The 19,316-nt window shown below is 36.3% G+C and overlaps 1 protein-coding gene across 3 annotated transcripts in view; it reads right to left on the bottom strand.

Annotated features, from left to right (window-relative positions):
* KCNIP4 (potassium voltage-gated channel interacting protein 4) overlaps positions 1 to 19,316 on the bottom strand; it is a 296,711-nt gene that overhangs the window by 44,240 nt on the left and 233,155 nt on the right. Inside the window, exon 2 of one of the 3 annotated variants that reach the window (XM_021395286.1) lies at positions 8,637 to 8,716. The exons of the other annotated variants lie outside the window; for them this stretch is intronic. The gene's annotated coding sequence lies outside the window, so the exon portion shown is untranslated. The remainder of the gene's footprint in view (positions 1 to 8,636; positions 8,717 to 19,316) is intronic. 3 annotated transcript variants of the gene reach the window in all.

The raw sequence follows: 19,316 nt of genomic DNA, 5'->3' as shown, positions 1-19,316 counted from the left end.
TTCCAGAGTTAAGAATCTGTCTTCCCAATGTTTGGAAAGTCTAGCAAAGTTCCTGAACTACATTTTAATTCTCAATGAGAAAATCCAGGGTTTATTTTGCAAGATTATTGAAGCTTTTCCATCATGTTTCTAAGGAATTTTGTCTTCTGTATTCATTATAAAGTAACTATAATAACATCATATAGGTATGCAGCGGAAATTTTCTCAGCTGTAAGTTTGCACTAGGTGCTTATATTAAAAGAAGAGTGAACTTGAGAATAAATACTGTTGAAATGTCACTTTTATATGTCATGAGTTACATGGACTTTAAATGGGCTATCATTTAGAGAGAGAGGGACTTACATGGAAAAGAGGTCTCTATTTGTGAATCACCTGACTACCTAGAGAGATATCTACAAGCTCTTCTAGAAGTGAAATGAATAAATGTAATAAATGCAAGGCCAGATATATGCACAAGAGAACATGACGCTGAGCACAATGTCTGGTATGTCCTTAGTGATGAATATTTCTACAGTGTTTAATGAGCTGATAAAAGTGTAGAAGACTACAGTATGGTGGCAATGTTAGTTTTCTATTAATGAAAAGATTCAGTGTAACAGTCTTATCACACTGCATTTCTGTGGCACCTTATAGATACAAATAGTCCAAAAATAAGATCACTGGGAGCTTTTTGATAATATGCCAACCATGCTGATTAAAATACTATAGCATTCATGAGTCACTTGCTCTCTTAAAAAAATATTTTTAACACTTATGGCTACCATTACCCAGGCAAGAAAAAAACACGCACTTATAAATAAGCAATTAAAATGTGTGAAAATACATCTATTTCTCAAGAGAAGTTTTGTAATTTCTATGGCATTAATGAAAAATTCATCATTTCAGTTCTTTAGTTTCTTCAACCTAAGAAAGTTAAGAACTCTTTTGTTACATTTTTTGCAAAGGGCTAATATATGTCAGCTGAAAAAGAGAAACAAGTTAATATTCACTTCTTAATATATCAAATAAATAATCATATTGATGTCATTAATGAGTATCTTTCTTCCAGCTAAATCGTAGAGACAGTTTTTAATGCATTTGAACAGGAGCTATCCTTTGAACCTTTCATCATATATTAAATAACAAAATGGTAAAATCAATGCAACAAACAGACATATTCCTTAAATAATGACAGAAACGAGTCAAAATTTAGGGCGTATCTGTAAAAATTGTGTATATGCATTTGCCTGCACAAATCCTAAATTCTATCTCCCCTACTTATTTAATAATTGCATGCATACACACTACTTCAAAACCAATCTTGAGTCTAGACTTACCAGGTTACAATATACAAATAAGAAAAAGCACTCTGAGATGTATTGTTGAATGGGAAGGTTGAAATAAGTTTTTATCATTATTATTCAAATAACCTTTTTCTGCACATACTCACAGAAGTTAAGCACACAATTGCAAATTCAGGGTTTGCAGTTTTTCAACAAAATACTTGTTTTAAATCTATTGCTATTAAAATTTCTAAGGAATTCCCATTATGCAGTGGTCTCCATAGGTAGTGCTGGCTTTAACTCCTAGTGCATCAGGAATGTTGTTTCTTTCATGCCAAATGAAATCAAATAGCACATTATGTCAAAATACGAAAACAACAATGTACATCTACAATTTAATATAATATTTTCATTTAATGTAATATTCTCATTTAAAACAGCATCTCATTATATACAAGAGCACAGAGGAAAATGTTGAATTCATCTTTTTTTTTTACTACTTGGTTCTCAAATATGAAACATCTAATGCAAGTTTTACTTTGTCTTCTCTTCCAGCTTATAAAAACACTTTCAGCTCAAAAAAGCACATTTTGCCCAGTCAGAGATGTTGAGACATTTTAAATATTTTCATGTTACCTGTACAGACAAAAAAGTTGCATAGTGATGTACAAGGAATAAGGATGTGCCGCTCTCCAAACATCAGACAAGGGAATAAAACCTTCCACTCCTTTTTAGTCTAGGATTATCATTACTCAGGTCATGTAGGTGAAACCAGCTTCTACATAATGCTGTCACTACAGTGACTGCCCTTTTTAAGCTACTCTACTTTCCAGTAAAACACTTCAGCTGAAATCACAATGAAAATGTCACTGTGCAACAAAATCTTTAGTGCATTTTGTCTTTGAGATCTCAAATACTTAGAAAGGAGAGAAAGTAACACAGTCTTCTCAACGGAGGCACACTTGAAATACAGTAAAATGGGGTAGCAGAAAGAAATCCTCTGTCCACACCACTGAAGTCTTGGCACTTAATGTGGGGCCTGTGCTCACAGCTTAGCGGTCCTGGGTTTTTCCTTGGTCCCTGCACATGGGGAACTGCTCTTGGAGGCAGTTCTTATCTTATACTGATTGGTAAGCTTTACTAAGAAGAGGATACAGGAAGCATAGGGACCACTCAGTATCCAATTTTAGCTGCTAAAAGGAGTGCATAGAATGAAGCCAAATTAATCCAGACTGAATTAGGTCCACAAGGATTTTTAACATCAGTTACAGTAGCCAAAAAGAGATAGGAATCTATTAGTGTTATTGCTATAATTTGTCTCTCTCTAGGTATATATGGATGGATGAATCTGTTTGTCTGTATCTTCTTTTTTAACTGTCTCTGAAAGGATTGTATTTCCTCACAGCATAAGATCAAGACATTGAAGGAAATGTCAGTGTACTTGTCCTTAAACTCTACATTCATATAGTTTGTTTTCAATCTCTCTCTTTTTTTTTTTTTTTCCAGACATGTACATCAGGTTTCATTTTCTATACAGTTTGATGTTACATAATAAAAACTTGCAGGGCCAAGCCCTTCCTCTAAACCAGTACTGATGAAACTATCATATGTGTTGGACAGCAAGAACACAAACATATTCACATGTGTACCAAAGAGCTACCAATTTGCAAATACAGTGAGAACAAGCATTTAATTTTACCAGTGAACCACTTTCCAGATAGCTTGCGGAGCATACGTCCCAACCCAGAATCTCCCACAGAGCAGACTCTGGCACTGGTATATTGCCATCATGCTCTGCACAGACAAATCTGTTAGCAGCCCACAGATCTGTTCATCACTCCCTTTTAAACATCAATAGATCATACAATTACTTCAGCAGATATCTTCTCTTTTGAACAAGCAGTTAATGAAAGTATAAATTTTGTTGCATGCAAACCTAAAAAAAAATCAAAATCAAAATCAAATGAAAAATAAAACTTGCTTTGAGTAACAGGAGATGTCGTTTTGGCAGCCGAGCAGGGCAAGAGCTTCATAAGTCGCTCTTTAATACTGCGTTTGGCACTGTTCTGAGCGTAGAGGAAACCTAAAAAATATATTATCAGGACTGTTAACATAGGTTTGAGAACAATTTCTGTACATGCTGCATTTTATCATTATAGCAGAATCCTGATGGGGAAAGGCCAAACAGACAACAGCCACTCTGGATTCTAAAGGGCAACCTGAATTTTTGATCAGGACAACAAAATCTTTTCGTCATATCTTTCCAAAAACCGGAATGTTTTGTAAGTGTGCATCTCTGGAAAAGTTCTCATAACCTGCTAAAGTTCGTAGAAACCAATTAAAAACATCAAAAAAATGCATCAGATTATGTATTTGAAACAACACAAAGTAGGTGTGTTTCTAAAGATTTTAATGCTAGAATATTTTCAAGATTTTTAATTGTATTTTATTACTTATTTGAATTTAGGCCGAATGTGGAAAAATATACACCAAAAACCACCCCACAAATAAAGCCTCAAATATATTTTTGTTGTCCTTTCTGGCAATCTTCTACTTCCAAGATAGAGTTTTTCCATATCATACATTCAGCAACTAAGATAACCAACCTGGCACTTTTGCCTTTTCTGAATATTAAATTATAGACTACAATCAACAACCAGTCTGCCTCTTATTTAGTATTTGACATTCAGCGTATATATATAGCTATAAGAATTACTTATATTTTCATCAGTACTGACACAGATGAATAGCTGATGTTCATATGTCATAATGTAGGTAAACAGAATTATCCTTATTCACTGCAAAGGAAATTGTCAGTATAAATGCCTGCGACATCCGATTGATTAATCATTTCATACAAAATGGGTGATATGAGCACATATCTCCTAGATGGATATTTTCTGCAAATGACCGACTTAGCATCTGTCATTAGTATGACAATTTACCAAATGATTAGTGTTCCCCAGAAAGGTAAAGCTCAGTTTAGACTTTATGCAACTCCTGCACTTTTTCACATTACTATGCAGTTACACAGGTCCACGCAACCTATGCAATTACTGAAGCTGTACACAGTGCCTTGCAGAACCCAAAGGATCATATCATTTTGAAAGGTCTTGAGGCTCACAGCCTTGATTTAGCAAAAAATTCACCACCAAGAAAGTATGTTGCAGGCTGGGTTGTGTTTATATAGTAAGAGATTCTTGTCCTATCACTGGTCTTCAAAATAGATATTCTTGAAGAGGTGAAAAGCCATGAGACAGCAATGCACTGATCACAATGGGCTTCCTTCAAACTGCTATAGAAGAGAATAATAGTAATTCTTAGCCAGCAAAGTGATCTTCAGAAACTGATTTTTCCAAACTCTTCTTGATTTCATTTGTTAATAATTTGTCAACTAGAAATTTCACAGCTGTTATCCCTCACCCAGTGAGTCACAAACTCCCCTGTGCTGTGTTAGACTTCTTCATATTCAGGTTAGTTAACTAGGGCTCCTTGCTCTTTAGTTCGATAATTTGTTCTTCTGCAATCAAAGTTAAACCCTGAGACACACTTTACCCCAGAATTCACAGTGCGAATGTCCTAAAACTCATCTCATACCACACCAGCTGGAATTGTGTTTTTTTTGTCCCAGAGCTGCTCACACTTCACGCAAACTGCTGTAACTAGAGCATGGCCTACACTCTTTCAAATCTAGATACTGCCGTACTGATGTATGTGCTGAATATAGACAGATTTTAGGCATACAAGACAAACTTTAAGAGTGGCTGCTATTTAGTGTGATTTATATCTGCAGGTGCAACACATAAATAAAGCAATTGTTTAAACCTCTGATTTACAGAGATTTAAACTAGAGAACTGTTAATCCACAACTGTATAAATAAAAGTACAATATGTGTAGTTTATAGTATAATATGTGTATATTAGGATATAAAAATTATGGTGTATGCATTATGAGTGATTTATGAATTACCATACATCCATAATCTACTATATCTAAACCTAGACTAGACCTGTCTTAACTTTTTACACATTTATTCAGACATACGATCTCTGCTTTCATACTACATATTGCCCTGCTGTTACAGAAACAGGTCAAACTAAACCAGCAAAGAATATCAAGCCAAGAGACCTTTGCAGGAGTTTTCAGAGGCAAAATATTTCTATTTCTAAATGCACTTGTTTTCATTGCAAATGTTCTGCAGCCAGCATGAAATCAAGGGCAGGTAGCCACTTTTTGTTGGTAGAGACTTCTGCTCAGCAGAAGAGCTTTCTGGCCTGCATCCCCCCTACCTGCACAAGATGAACTGTTGCTGCTGTGGCTGTCCTTGTATTTAAATTCTTGCACACCCTTCTTGCATACAACAAAATCCCTCTATTGAAAACAGCTGTCTCCTGCCTTGCCTCCCCCCCACATTGCTGACTTTCTGTAATGGGGTTTGGGTGTTAAACTTCAACCTAGAAGGCATGCCCATCTGAACGCTTTTCTCTTTCCTTTATTTGTCAAAGCCAGAAGATAAGCTTGCAGCGTTTAAGTCTTGCTCTACCTTTTATTCAGCAGTATTTACAGTCCACTGGACACATCCAATGTCTCAGCAGTACAGCCAAGCTACCATCTTGCATTTTTTCACTTACAGTATTTAGAGCCTTCCCAAGAAGGTGGGAAAAATGCCTATATTGTATTTTAGTTCTGAATGCAATCCTTTTGGAAGAGGCCTAATAGAAGGCCTGAAAGCCAAGCTCACATTTTCCTGAATCTACAATTGTGGTAGGAGATGACAAAGATTCTGGAAAAAAAAAAAAGCATGAAGTGTTTTCTTGGCATACTGGTTTGCACTCAATTTCAGCTGTATGATCAAATTTCTCCCAGGACTTTAAGAGCTGTCAGCCCCACTAAGCTGCTAATGTTTTGGCACAGATGGAAGAGCGAGGGAGACAAAACGAGTGCAGTTTTTCATATTCATAGTTCAAGACTTGTGGAAGAGGGCCAAATCAGAATGTGTTCCTTCTATGTAGTGAGTCTGGGAATGAAACAAAATGATGTTCAACAGAAATATTTATAAATCTCAGTTTTTGGAAACACCTGCTGAGGAACTGAGTTATTATTAAGCTACTCTATGGATCCTCAACATTTTTAGCCAAGCTGGGAAAGCTTTCTTGCCAATCCCATTTCTATGTACAGACATAATTTTAGTGATTCATCCCGTTCTGCCCCATCTGTTTTTCATTCCAGAATACATCTGTCAGCTTCACAGACTACACAGCCCTATAAACCGCGTCAGATCTACCTTGCCATCAAGGTGTTGAGCAGAAAAAGATGTATGGCAGCATTTTAAAGATTACCTTGAAATACTTTCTGGAGTGAGACTGCAGTACTTCTGTCTCAGTTCCCCCTGTACACATTGGTTTACATCAGACTTCCAGGGGCAGACCCAGATTAGAGGCTGGCAGCCACATTTCTCTACCAACCAGTTAAGAGGTCAGAATCAATTTGGAATTCTGGAGACCGACAGTACTTAAAATGGATTGTAAAGGGGTAGAGAAAAAATGATTTTGTCTGGAACAATAATTACAGAATGGAATACGTTGGGCTTTTGTGGGGTTGGAGATATGGAGAAGGATGAAAGAAGAGACGAAAAAGTTAGTATCACTGGAGAGAAGGACACAGAGATGTGTCAAAGCACAGAGAATTTAAAATAGAGAAATGATTGTACTTTTTTTCTTGCAGTATTTGTTAAATTTCCCAAATACAGCTTTATTATTCAGGCAACACCTCCACAGGATAACAATGCAGCTTTTCAAAATGAAAGACTTCTTACGCTATAATGCACCGCTCAGCTTGGTGTCATCTGCAAACTTGCTGAGGGTGCACTCGATTCCATCATCTATGTCATTGATGAAGATGTTGAAGAGCACTGGTCCCACAACTGAGCCCTGGGGGACACCACTCATGACCAGCCTCCACCCTGACATAGAACCATTAATCACAACCCTTGGCTGCAACCAGCCAACCAGTTCTTAATCCACTGAACAGTCCATCTTTCAAATCCATACCTCTCCAATTTGGAGAGAAGAATGTGGTGAGGGACCCTGTCAAAGGTTTTGGAGAAGTCCAGGTAGATGACATCAATTGCCCTTCTCCCATCCACCGATGCCGTCACTCCATCATAGAAGGCCACCAGATTGGTCAGGCAAGATCTGCCCTTGGTGAAGCCATGCTGGCTGCCTCAGATCACCTCCTTGTCACGTATGTGCCTTGACATGTCTTCTAGGAGGATCATTTCATTCATTTAGTACCACTTAATACATTTGCACATGCACTTCCAGAGCATGTGTAGAACTAAGGTGCTCCCCTATGACAGGGAACTTTGTCATATGAGTTCACTTGCTTTCTTTAGAAAAATCTCACTGGAAATGGCCCATGTGAGCATATGAGAAGATGCACAATGAACCAGATTTGACTGCTATTCTGAGCTATGCGGTTTCCTTCTATTTTTTTCCCCTCCTTTTTTTTTTTTTAATGTTCCTTATGGGAAGAGCACAGAAGCTTTTAATTAACTGTACTATATACAAATTATCACACAACAAATTATATCAGCATAAAGAAGGCTATTGTTTAGGGGACTAGGAAAGAACCAGATAAGGAAGAAGAGGTTTTTAAGTTAGAGGAGAACCAGATGAAAGGACAAAAATACTTGAAGAAGAGTTCAGAAAATGATACAGAGAAATTGAAAAAATAAAAATGAAGAAAAAAGCCTGCTAAGAACAATAGTTTTGAGGCTCTTTTACTGTTCTGAGCAGTAAAACAGTTGTACGTTATTATTAATGAAATTCCTAATTTAGTATTTTTCAAGGGAATTTTAGAACTGAAATAAAAATGCTGAACTACAGAGCTTAACTGCCAACAGTTTTTAATGCAGCATTATCTAAAAGACTGTTAAAAACTGATGTGTACATAAGAATCTAAATAATTATTTTTTATTTTTCACTGGGCTTTAATTCAAACATATGTGTATAGCTTTTATGGAGTGACTTCTCTCAAAGAAACTAGCATTGAATATAAACTCTAGGCCAAAGAAAATCTGCAAGTAATTCAAGAATGTTTAAAATTCAGGAAGGACACTCCACTTAGGAAAAGCCATACTGGCTATGTCTATTCACAGGCAATATAGTGCAGCAGAAATAGACTGGCAAATGAAAGCAGTGATGCTGAAGGAACCTTTAACTACAGAGAAAAATTCTCATCTAATTTGTGCTAGAGATCTTGCAGATGGCTTCTGGAGACAAAGACCAAAAAGAAAATACTTTTTCTTACAGCTTAAGCAATGTGGACACTACAGCAGGAGCAAAATAGCCCCTAACACTGAGTAGACTCACCTGAATATCTCAGCGGTAGCGTATTTGGCCATCAAGAATCTCCAGGGACAGCTTTGGAGAGAGCCAACATGGCTTTGTAACTGACAAGTAAAGGGAAACAAAAGGAACATTAAGATTTGGGGGTATTTGGGATATGAGTGGGTCTGGGCCCAGTAAACACAGTCAGACCAGGGTTATGGGCACCCTCCTGTGGTGTCATCTACTGGAGTTGGGAATCACTCTGCCATCCACTGCAGCGAGTAGGGGTCTCAGCCCCAGCCGAGGGATGGGAATGGTGTGTGTCCCTAACACCAGGCTATGGGTGGAGAACAGCATGAGTGAGGGGTTCTGTTCTGACGGTTGGAGCATCCTTGGTCCCCAAGGTGATGGAGGCAGCAGCCACTTATGACATCCCTTAAACAACTGCACTGTACTTAACAGAGAATAGTGTTTTCGTATTTTGTAGAATAGTTAGGTAAGACTAGAAACAGACATTTTTAATGAATAATTTCTAGCATATGTCTTCATATTGTTCACAATATTATTCAGTCATTCTGAGTGGAAACAATTAACCTGCAGTGCTAGAGGCTATCAATGTAATGTGTTGTGTTTTTTTTAATGCTTTATATGAATTTAGTTCTTATGAAAGATGTCTCACCAAGATCTCAGAGAACTTCCACAAAACAGTGAAATGAAACCAGTGCACACTTTTCAATTCTGCTGAACTAGCCCCAAGGGAGTCAGCTGTAACCTAGATCATTCAAATGGAGTTCACTTCCAAGACCACTGTCAAAGTCAACTTCAGGACAGAAACATCCGGATCTTATGTATATTCTACATGTGGACTGCAAATTTTGGTGCTTTGAGGTGGTAGTGACATTACAACACACCTACTTACAGAAGTCACCAAATCCCTAATAAACAATGATGGTTTTCAGTTGTTGCAGCGTAAACTGCCAGTCTTAAGGTAAAATGCTCCACGTGTCATTGATCTGCTTCCTGCTACTGTAGAAATTACATTTTTTAACAAGATAGAACAGGGAAACTACAAAGTAATGAAGAATACACTTTTTCTTTTGCAAAGAGATTTTAAGAAACCAAAAATAGTGCTATTCACTGTGTACTTCATTAAAATATGTTATAAAAGAGAACTAGAAGAAAAGAATATCAATCCTTCCCATTTTTCAGCTATGAGCATTTTCCTGCTAATCTTAGCAAAAGAAAGAAATAGAGCTATTCCAAGCTTCTTTTTGAGATTAGAAATTGCTTTTATTGTAAGCTTTGTCCATGAATTTGGAAGGCATCTAATCTATTTCAGCTGGGGGCTAGAAAGTATAGCAAAAACATGAGATTATTAATGAGCAACAGCCTGAAAACGTGTTAGATAATCATCCACTGTCATAACAAAGAAATTTATCTGACTCATGCAATAGCTATGAGAAGATACTCCAATAATCTGTTTCTGTTAGTTTTTTCTATGAATTACAATTCAAAAGGTTGGAAAATTCACGGAGCACTGGCAGGACAAAAGTCCTTTCCATTTCAGTGGGCAAAAGTCCTAATAAAATTAGTTGCTTTGAACAAAGACATATGAAAGCTGACTTATAAAGTATCTTTGACACCAGATTTCACAAAAACATTAGAAAAAAAAGTTGAACTGATCACCAGATTTCTATCCTGATGTTTTGCTAACCTTTGCAAAGGACCCAAGGGAACAGTAACACTGAAATATAAAAGAAAGGTCACTTACTGTATAAGTGTTTAAACCTCTATTTTTGGACGCCTTTTTAAAAGTGCTTTTCACTATGAACTAATAGTTGCACACACTGGCACACACAAACTCTGACCACAACATCCTAAAACTGATTACAAGTCTTCCCTGTGGCAATTCAGGCTGCAAGATAAGAGAAATAAACTGCTGCAAAAGGTGAAGGCATTTGATTATATCCAACTGATTTTGCACCTCTTCTCCCTGCTTGCAGGACTTTTCAGCTGTTAGTGCTCAGTTTCTCTTTTGCCTGTAGCTTCTGTTCCACCTTGTAACCTTTTTATGATAGTTCTCACTTGTGCGTCTGTTACATTCCTTGTTTTAGTAAATATTTTCTGCAGTCCATTTAAAATCTGCTACTGAGATGATTTTCCCACCTTGTCTTAAGTGTATTGCCCTGACATAAATGTTGTGCTTGCTGCTTTGCAGCCTCTATGAATATCTCTCCTAAACTTCCCTTCCCATGTCACTCCAGCATCAGTGTTCCCCTCCTGTCTTGGGGAGTCTCTAGTTACGTTAACTGGTTAACACTGGTGTCTTCCTTAGTTCCCATGGGGATCACCCATTTCTCTCAATTTCCAGGTAGGAGCTTCACTCTTTCTACTTATACCACTACACACAGAAGGTAAGGACGTCCGCAAGTCCACATGTTCTTTCTTAACCATAACTTAAAACTCTTCTATTCATGGCATTAGATTGAATTTGTACTTACAAACATGTAGAGCTGTGACCATGAATAACAGCATTTAAGATGTGCTGCTTTGTATTATTTATCTTTTATTTCTGCTTTTATTGGTGCCTTCTCATCTACCTGGCTGCTTGGGACAAAGACATTAATCTACATTCTCATGATAACTACTACAATAAATCCAAGCTAGACCTGATCCTTAGGTAATACTCATACAGAATTGTATAAATTAAAAAATAAAATAAATCACCTCAAAGCCAGTACTAGATTAAATGATTAGTGAAACTACTGAACAGGAAAAAGTGCTTGATTTTAACTTCATTCAGAGAGCCTTGTAGTACTCTGCCATGGGCTACGTGGAACAAACTTACTTTAAGCCTGAAGGAGTTTTTAACTGTGATGGAAGACTATGTGCTGAGACTGCAGCTCTCACAAATCTTTGTGCTTCGTGTCAGTTATTTCCAAATGAGTCATAAATGTGAGCTTTCTCCAGAAGAAAACAGGAGACCTGATTACCTAGGAAGGCTTAGGTATTCAGTAATATTATTGACTTAGTCTTCACCAGAAAGTGCTCTATCCGCACCACTGAAGTAACAGAGGGAAAGGCATGGACTAGGAGAATGAGGAACCACTCACTGTAGGCGAAGAACAGGTTCAAGATCATTTAAGGAACTTAAAGTCACACGAGTCCATGGAACCTCATGAGATGCATTGTAGGATGTCAAGGGAACTGGCAGATGTAGTTGCTAAGCCACTCTCCATCGTATTTGAGGAGTTGTGGTAGTCCAGTGAAGTTCTCACTTAATGGAAAATAGGAAACAATCCAATTTTTTAAAAAGAGGGAAAATGGAAGATCTATGGAAAAGTATGCCATTCAGTCTCAGTTCTGTGCCCAAAAAGATCATGAAGCAGATCTTCCTGGAAAATATGCTGAGGCATATGAAGAACAGAGATGATCAGTGACAGCCAGCATGGCGTCACTAAGAACAAATTGCGCCTGACAAATTCCATTACCTTCTACAATGAGATTATAGTATTAGTGGATAAGGGCAGAGCAACTGTCATCATCTACCTGGACTTGTGCTTCTGTGAAACAGTTTTGCAAAGCAACAAACAGAAACTGTACTATGGGTAGAGGAAGTAGCTTGTAGAAGGCACAGAGAGCACGCTGGAAGAGAAACACTAGAGCTACTGTCTGTTGTTGAAGACTTTTTCTTAAGCAATAAAAATATAGACTGGAAAACCATTTGCAACGAAAATACCTTTCATTTTCAGTCTTGGGCATGTATTAAAGAATACTTAGCGTGGGACACCACCAGTTACTTACATGAAGACCAGCAATTCCAACTTATCTAACAGGAATTAAAAGAGGAAAGATATCAGCCTCATGATATATTTTCTGTAGGTGCTGAAAGAAGCCATAGCAAGGGAAGCCTCCAATTTTAATGTATTTTTAAAAGGTCATTCCCGTCTAATTCATCTATTTATTTTTTTTTACACCAATTTAAAAGGAAAATCCAGAATTCATCAGAATTCCTCATCACTAATAAGAAGAATGATCCTGATTCAAATAATGCCTTCCCAACTGTGGCATTTTTGCACAAGTTTCCATACTTTCTTCTTTTAACTGGCAGCAGCAGAAGAGCCTTTCTATCTGGCTGGTTTTATTTACTTTTAAAGAAAAGAATCCTCCTATGTATTTCTTTGGAAGTAAAAAAATTAATAATGGAACAAACAGAAAAACACCAGCTGGTATTTTCTGAAGAATGCATAATTCAACAGATTTTAAAGGTCTACTAGGAAACAGCAAACAAACTGTTGCTGGTGACCTATAGAACTGGGGCACTGGGGACACTGACAGTAATCATATTTGTTTTAAAAAAAAAGAGCAGTGATTCTTTCAGATATTATTCCTGATATGAGGTGGTAATGACAATTTTTGCAATTTACATGTGCTTGGTCTTACTAAGAAATAACATTTATTCTAAAGTTCTAAGGAAAAAAAGAATCATAATACAAAACCATAAATGTACTGAAATACTTAAAATATTATTTTTGACAAAACCAGCAGGACTTCTCATATTTAAGTATGATTTTAAAATTGAAGCTGCTACTCTAAATGTAAGGCGTTACACCAGGAACATGTACATGAAAGTCTGATCGTATGAACAGTACAGGAACCTCTCAGAACAATGTCAGTCCTGCTGCCTTGTGTTACAAAGTGGCTAATTAGCCAGCTCAGAGAAGAATAACAGTGCACTTTTTCTTTCATTTTTCTTCCAGATCACTTATCTTTACAGAAAATAAAACACAGGGCTCTGAGAAGTCAAACCAAATTGAGTGACTACAGTCCACAACCCAGTGATACTGTCAGGCTTGTATTGTTACATCTGCAGTTACCTCCTAAGGGAATTTGGGTCTCGAAACTTCAGGAAATTACTGAGGTTCAGAAAGTGGGCTGCTTTTAAGAATTTCCTTTTAGATACCTTCTCCTTGGACTGACTGTGAAAAGGTTACACAATAAAACATCTTTCGGTGACTATTCTGAAACTGCTTGGAATAAATAATCAGAAAGAATTGTATGTTATCTAATCAAGATTTTTTGTTGTTGATAAGAAATATTTTAAGTATTTGGTATTAGTTTTGTTTGAGAGATGTAAAATGTTTTTTTTTCAGTATCGTACCTATTTATAATTTTTGAGTTTAGAAGCTCTTTACACTCTTTAATCCTTGTAATAGGAAACTAATGCTACTGTTGAATTAGCTTCACGTATTTGCTAGTCATATTTTTTAAAAAGAAGGGAATGGGATAAAGAGCATTGAGACAGAATCCTGATCACACATTGGTCACTGTTTCAGAATCAATAATCAATTTAACAAAGCACTTTATTACTGTATAGCTTAATGAGTTCTTGAGATCAAATCCAGTTCTTTTTCATAGTGCAGCACACCCTCACTTAACGTTCCCCATCTTTTTTTCTTTCCTCAAGAAACCAGTGACACAACCATTACGGCAGTTAATTCAGAAATACAGTCTCATTACTCAACTCATATATATCCTTAGACATGTTAAAAAAAATACTATTGAGACTGTTTACACTAATGCTGAGACTGAGCTAATATTTCTGAGAGGACAATACAGAGTGACAAACGGCCGTGAGAAAGCAGTAGATAATAATCTTTCCTGAGGGCAAAGCCATAGCTGGAAGTAATTAAGCCTTCAGGGTTCTACTGATGTCAGAATTGTTACAGTTTCTTTTATCATACAGGATAACTATCTGGTAAAATTTGTTTAAAATACCTATTATTAGCAGATAGAAAACACATGCACTGAAATAAGCAAGTGTTTACATACAGAAAATTCATTCCTCTTCAGTTCTGAGCCAAGCTTTGTTTGAAACCACTCTGTTCAAAAGGAATTTGTCTTTTAATCATGCTTGTAAGGAAAATATATAGAAGAAAAGGAAGCAGTCTCCAGTGCCACCTTTGTTCCTGTGTTTTTTTCCAAGTTAGATAGTTATCTTTTCTATGTATGATTTTTATAACATATTCTTCAAGACACTATTAAGAATATTCACCTGGGAATTAATTATAATGGACTTGGTCAAAAATTCATTTATTATCATTTTTAAGCATTCATTACAGAAGACTGTGGGATTAATACACCCCATTTGGCATTTCATATTTTAATCTTATACCCCCAGAGGAAGTGCTGCACTGCTTTTATCAAAATCTCTCCTAAATGGTCTTTAGAATATAACTCTCACTAATTGCATTTATAGCAATAACAAATAAAAAACAAAACAAAACATGTTGTTTTGTCCCCTTGGATCATTTGTTAATACATTCTAGACTGTGATTTCTTTCAGATTTGCCAAAAACTTTAGCTTTCTGCATTCTACACTGCAGAGCTGATTACATCTGAAATGTGTATTTTAAAGGGCTCCTCTTCATTCTTATGGCACTTTTTTTTTTTAAGAAATGATCTAAAGTGAGCTAATTGTAACTAGAAGTAATGTAAGAAATCCTTTCAGAAAAATAATGTGAGAAAAAATTATCTCCAAGTTCAGCCCAGAGATCGCAATTATGCCTCCTAGGTGACTTATTTGAGAATTGTTGCAGAAGATAATCTGAAATGTTGTTGGAATCTGTTGAAATCTCATTTAGGGTAAAGTTTGTAAGAAAGCACCATTTTGGCCTTACATACTTGTTGTACATAAGAGTAAATCAAAGCCTGCAAGTAGCAAGACAGATCCTATCCCATGATGTCATCTCACACAAAAGCAATAAAACCAGAAGCATAAAGCCAATAGCAGCAGCAGCAGCAGGAAGAGAACAAATGAAAGTCTGGCAGTTATCACCTATTTGACAAAGGGACAAACCAAAATATTTAGTTTTTGTTTAGCATCAGGATCTTGTAGCGTATATTCAAATTCTTCAGAAATACTGCACAGTGTTATTCTCTAGGTTGGCATGGTTCTACTCAATGAAAACAGCTAGAATTGCTTAGGACAATTCAGGGTAAATCTGTCTGAAAAGTTCGGGAATTAAAAGCACCTGAGGGTGCTTATCATTCTGTATAATGGAATTATTTTATTGAGGACTATTTCTGCAAATTAGATGAAATTAACAATCTAATGATATTTTAAAAGTCAAAAAAACAGTAGTTTTATAGGTTAAAAGCTTTGCTAAAGTAATTGATTTTTTTCATTAGAAACTTACGGAAAAAAATGTCAGGGATGCAGAGAATGTGATCATACTTTCTCATTTAAGAAGTAAACAAGTCCTTGAATGATATAAATTCAAACTTAAATTAGGGAGAAATTTCATCTAGTGTGATTCATTGCATAGTGTTGATCATTAAATAGGTTTATCCAAAATTATTACATGGGTTGATCCAAAAATAATGCCCCCTATTTATTTCCATGGAAACTAAAACAAATTCAATATTTGATAGAGGAAATTCTCAGCTACAAAATACTATTTTTCAACATACTCATCACTATTAGCTATGAATGTTCAGCTTCAATTAAATAAATAGAAGCAACAAAGTACAGTGGATACAGAATAATTATTTCTTGCCAGATCTCAACTACTGGGTCAGATTTGTTGAGATATCTAAAAGACTATTCCTCTCCTCTTCTGTTGCTGGCTATTTGGAATATACACTGTGCTGTGATGACAGGAAAATTTCCAAACTAACCTATTCCTTATGAAAGCTGCAGCCCAATATTCTAAACTGCCTGCAGCTGTGTTTTGTTCATAACACCTACCATACAAAAAGAAATACGGTAACAACTTTTTTTTTTTTTTTAATCTTTATTTCACTCTAAGTGCTAAGCTAAAAGAAAGCTAAGGAAAAAAAATACTCAGGGGTTTTGGCACTTCTGTTAGTGCACATATTTTATTTGAAAGGCCCTCCCTCTTTTGGAAGACATCACTGACTACCTAAAATACAGCATCTTTCACAGACAGAATATCAAACTAGTCTAAACTGCTTCACTAAACAATGTTAAAAAGAGACTCTAATAATCTTTGAAACCTCTATAAAAATTTTTGCCTTTCAGATTGCTATTGGGTGTTTCCTATCACATCTCTTACTGAACTCCAATAAGAATCATACTAATGATCTGAAATGAAAATGTGCCCCAGGGAACATTTGATTAAACTATAATATTGAGGAACAACGATTCATTGATAATCATAAATTTATAATACTGATGGCAGATGAAAATTGTATCATTTTCCAGCAAGCAATATACCCTCTAATAACAGGTGGATTTGAAATCATTTTCAACATTCAATTTAATAGACAGAAACTATACGGAAGAGCACATGGAAGTGACCTTTAGTCTAATTGATTATCACATCCTATTACACACACATGCTCACAGAGAAGTGTCTTCAGTGACATAATAGATTTACATTGCTCGGCTATCGCTGTTTCACACTGTCGTGTAACACAAATTAGTAGAACTATTCATGCAATAGAAATTGCACAAAAAAATGGGAAAGGCAGACACTGGGCAGATATAAACTAGTGTAGTTTCGCTGAAGTCACTAAGGTCATGGTGGTTTGGATTTTGTTTGCTAAAATGCAGTTATAACACAGGATCGGATCTGTATCCTTGACCAGGGGGTAAAAAGCACATTCCAAGATGTCTAAAATCACATTTTCTTAAGATAATCTTTATCTTAGCTGTTAATAATTAAAAATATATATTTCTTATTAGTATGCATAATTTAATACCACTTATAAGTTATTTGCATTTTTGTGTAAATGATAAATTTGCTTGCAGCATTTCAGTGAAAAAAACACTGATGGACTGAGACCAAAAAAAGGACAATATTTCCATTAAGTCATTGATATTGTAAATAACTTGTGATTAGCTTATTGTTAAAAGCAGGAAAAAATACGTAACTGTCATAAGCAGCTCATCTTCCTATGATTAGAGTACTTTTCTGCACAAAACTACATCTGCTCTAGATAACCACATTTCAGATCCAGCAAGTTGCAAGGAATAACTGTACAGTTAGTACAATGTAAATGTCTGATCTTGCAGTCATTTGGAAACAACAGGAAGAACACTAGAGGCAAGATTGGAATTCAGAGAACTTCTGGCAACTCAGAAAAATAACTGTAAACCCTCAGGGATACAAGCCATTGAAGACAAGAGTGAAGTACTCCCTGAAGAAAGAATGGCTTGGCAAAATTAATAAAGCTTCAGATACTGGTTTATGTCTGTGTCAAGGTACTATCTATCAAGGTCACAGACCAGTTTCAGTGAGTGCATAGATGAGTATAAGGAATGAAAACAGGACACTAAAAGAAAAGAATTGAAAAAGCTCTTTTTTTGATCCAGGAAGGAGAAGCCCGAAGGGAAACAATATAATGGTCTACAATGTGCATAAGGTTGTCACAAAAAGGAAAAGAATATTCTGATGCTGGGTAACAAACAACAAGTAATAAGCTTAGGTTTCAGAAAAAGGGTTGTACGTAGGTCGCTCTGAAAGTAATGTCTCCTATTTAATTTACAATAGATGCAAAGAGCATAGTAACACTATCTGATAGAGCAAATTCTCAGCTAGAAAACACTATTTTTCAACACAGTCAGCACCATTAGTTACGCATTTTCACCAGCAGTGAACAAGAGCCTGCATGCTGTGCTTGTAACAATCTCCACCAGTGGAGGTGACCACTGTTGTCGCCACTGCTGAAGCGCACCACCCACAACCTCACTGTGCTCACATCCACTGTTTGGCCTCCATAAATGTTCAGCAAGCATTGATAATTGTCAATGGATGCAATTTTTTCTGCATGGAGGAATTCAATGACACAGTGTTGCTTCATACACACTTCCATGTCAGATACCATTCTGTCAGACTGCCCCTCTGCTGCCATCTCTCACACAGCAACAAAATGCAAGAGAATATTGGTGGGAAGGTTCAACCTTTGCTGCCATACCACCAACATCCGCCTCTGATGTCGTGGACCAGCATAACAAAATGGGAGGTACTACTTTTGGATCAGCCTCTGTATTATATCGTGCTTTTGGAAAATCATCCCAATTTAATCGAGCAAATTTCCTGGGTATGTTGTGGGTCTATCATTACTTTTGTTGTTTTAAAATTTGTAAGAAATACTTCAAGTGTTAAGGCAACAGATTAAATGAATATCTGACAACCTCATCAGCTTTGTTTTTATGTTTCTATGAAACAAGATGAATCCTTAAGAAGGGAAAATGATACCTCATTTGCTATAAATCTCTTTCTCTAAATACAACTCATTGAGGACTGTCAGATGGGTCAAATGTGACTTCAGATTGTTAAGCCTTTCAGGCAGGGATCATGAATATCGTTGAGCCATTAGCATTGCAGTTGATCAAAACAAACCAACAAATCATATCAACAATCTTGGCTCTGAAGAAGCTAATAGAGTGCTGCCAGCAAGCTCTCTGACCAGGAAAACAAAAACACATGTTTTCCTGACAATGGGCTCCTGTTCCGATGCCTTCCCCCTAGTTCTGGCTATTTAGTACTCCAATAAGTTGGTCATTTGTAAACATTTATTGTGAATGTTTTTGATAAAACAGTTTAGAAGTGAATGCAAGGAGATATAACAGATCTAAATAAGATCTGTTAACTCATGAATCAAGTCAGCCTTCATCTTCATCAGCTAATTTATTACCTGAAGCTAGTCTGACTAATGCTTGCTTAAAGATCTGGTCACTAACAAACAGCCTCC

The sequence above is a fragment of the Numida meleagris genome, chromosome 4, assembly GCF_002078875.1.
Source record: "Numida meleagris isolate 19003 breed g44 Domestic line chromosome 4, NumMel1.0, whole genome shotgun sequence".
Taxonomy (NCBI): Eukaryota; Metazoa; Chordata; class Aves; order Galliformes; family Numididae; genus Numida; species Numida meleagris.
Note: the sequence above shows the minus strand (reverse complement) of the source record. Positions and strands in the feature narration are given on the sequence as shown.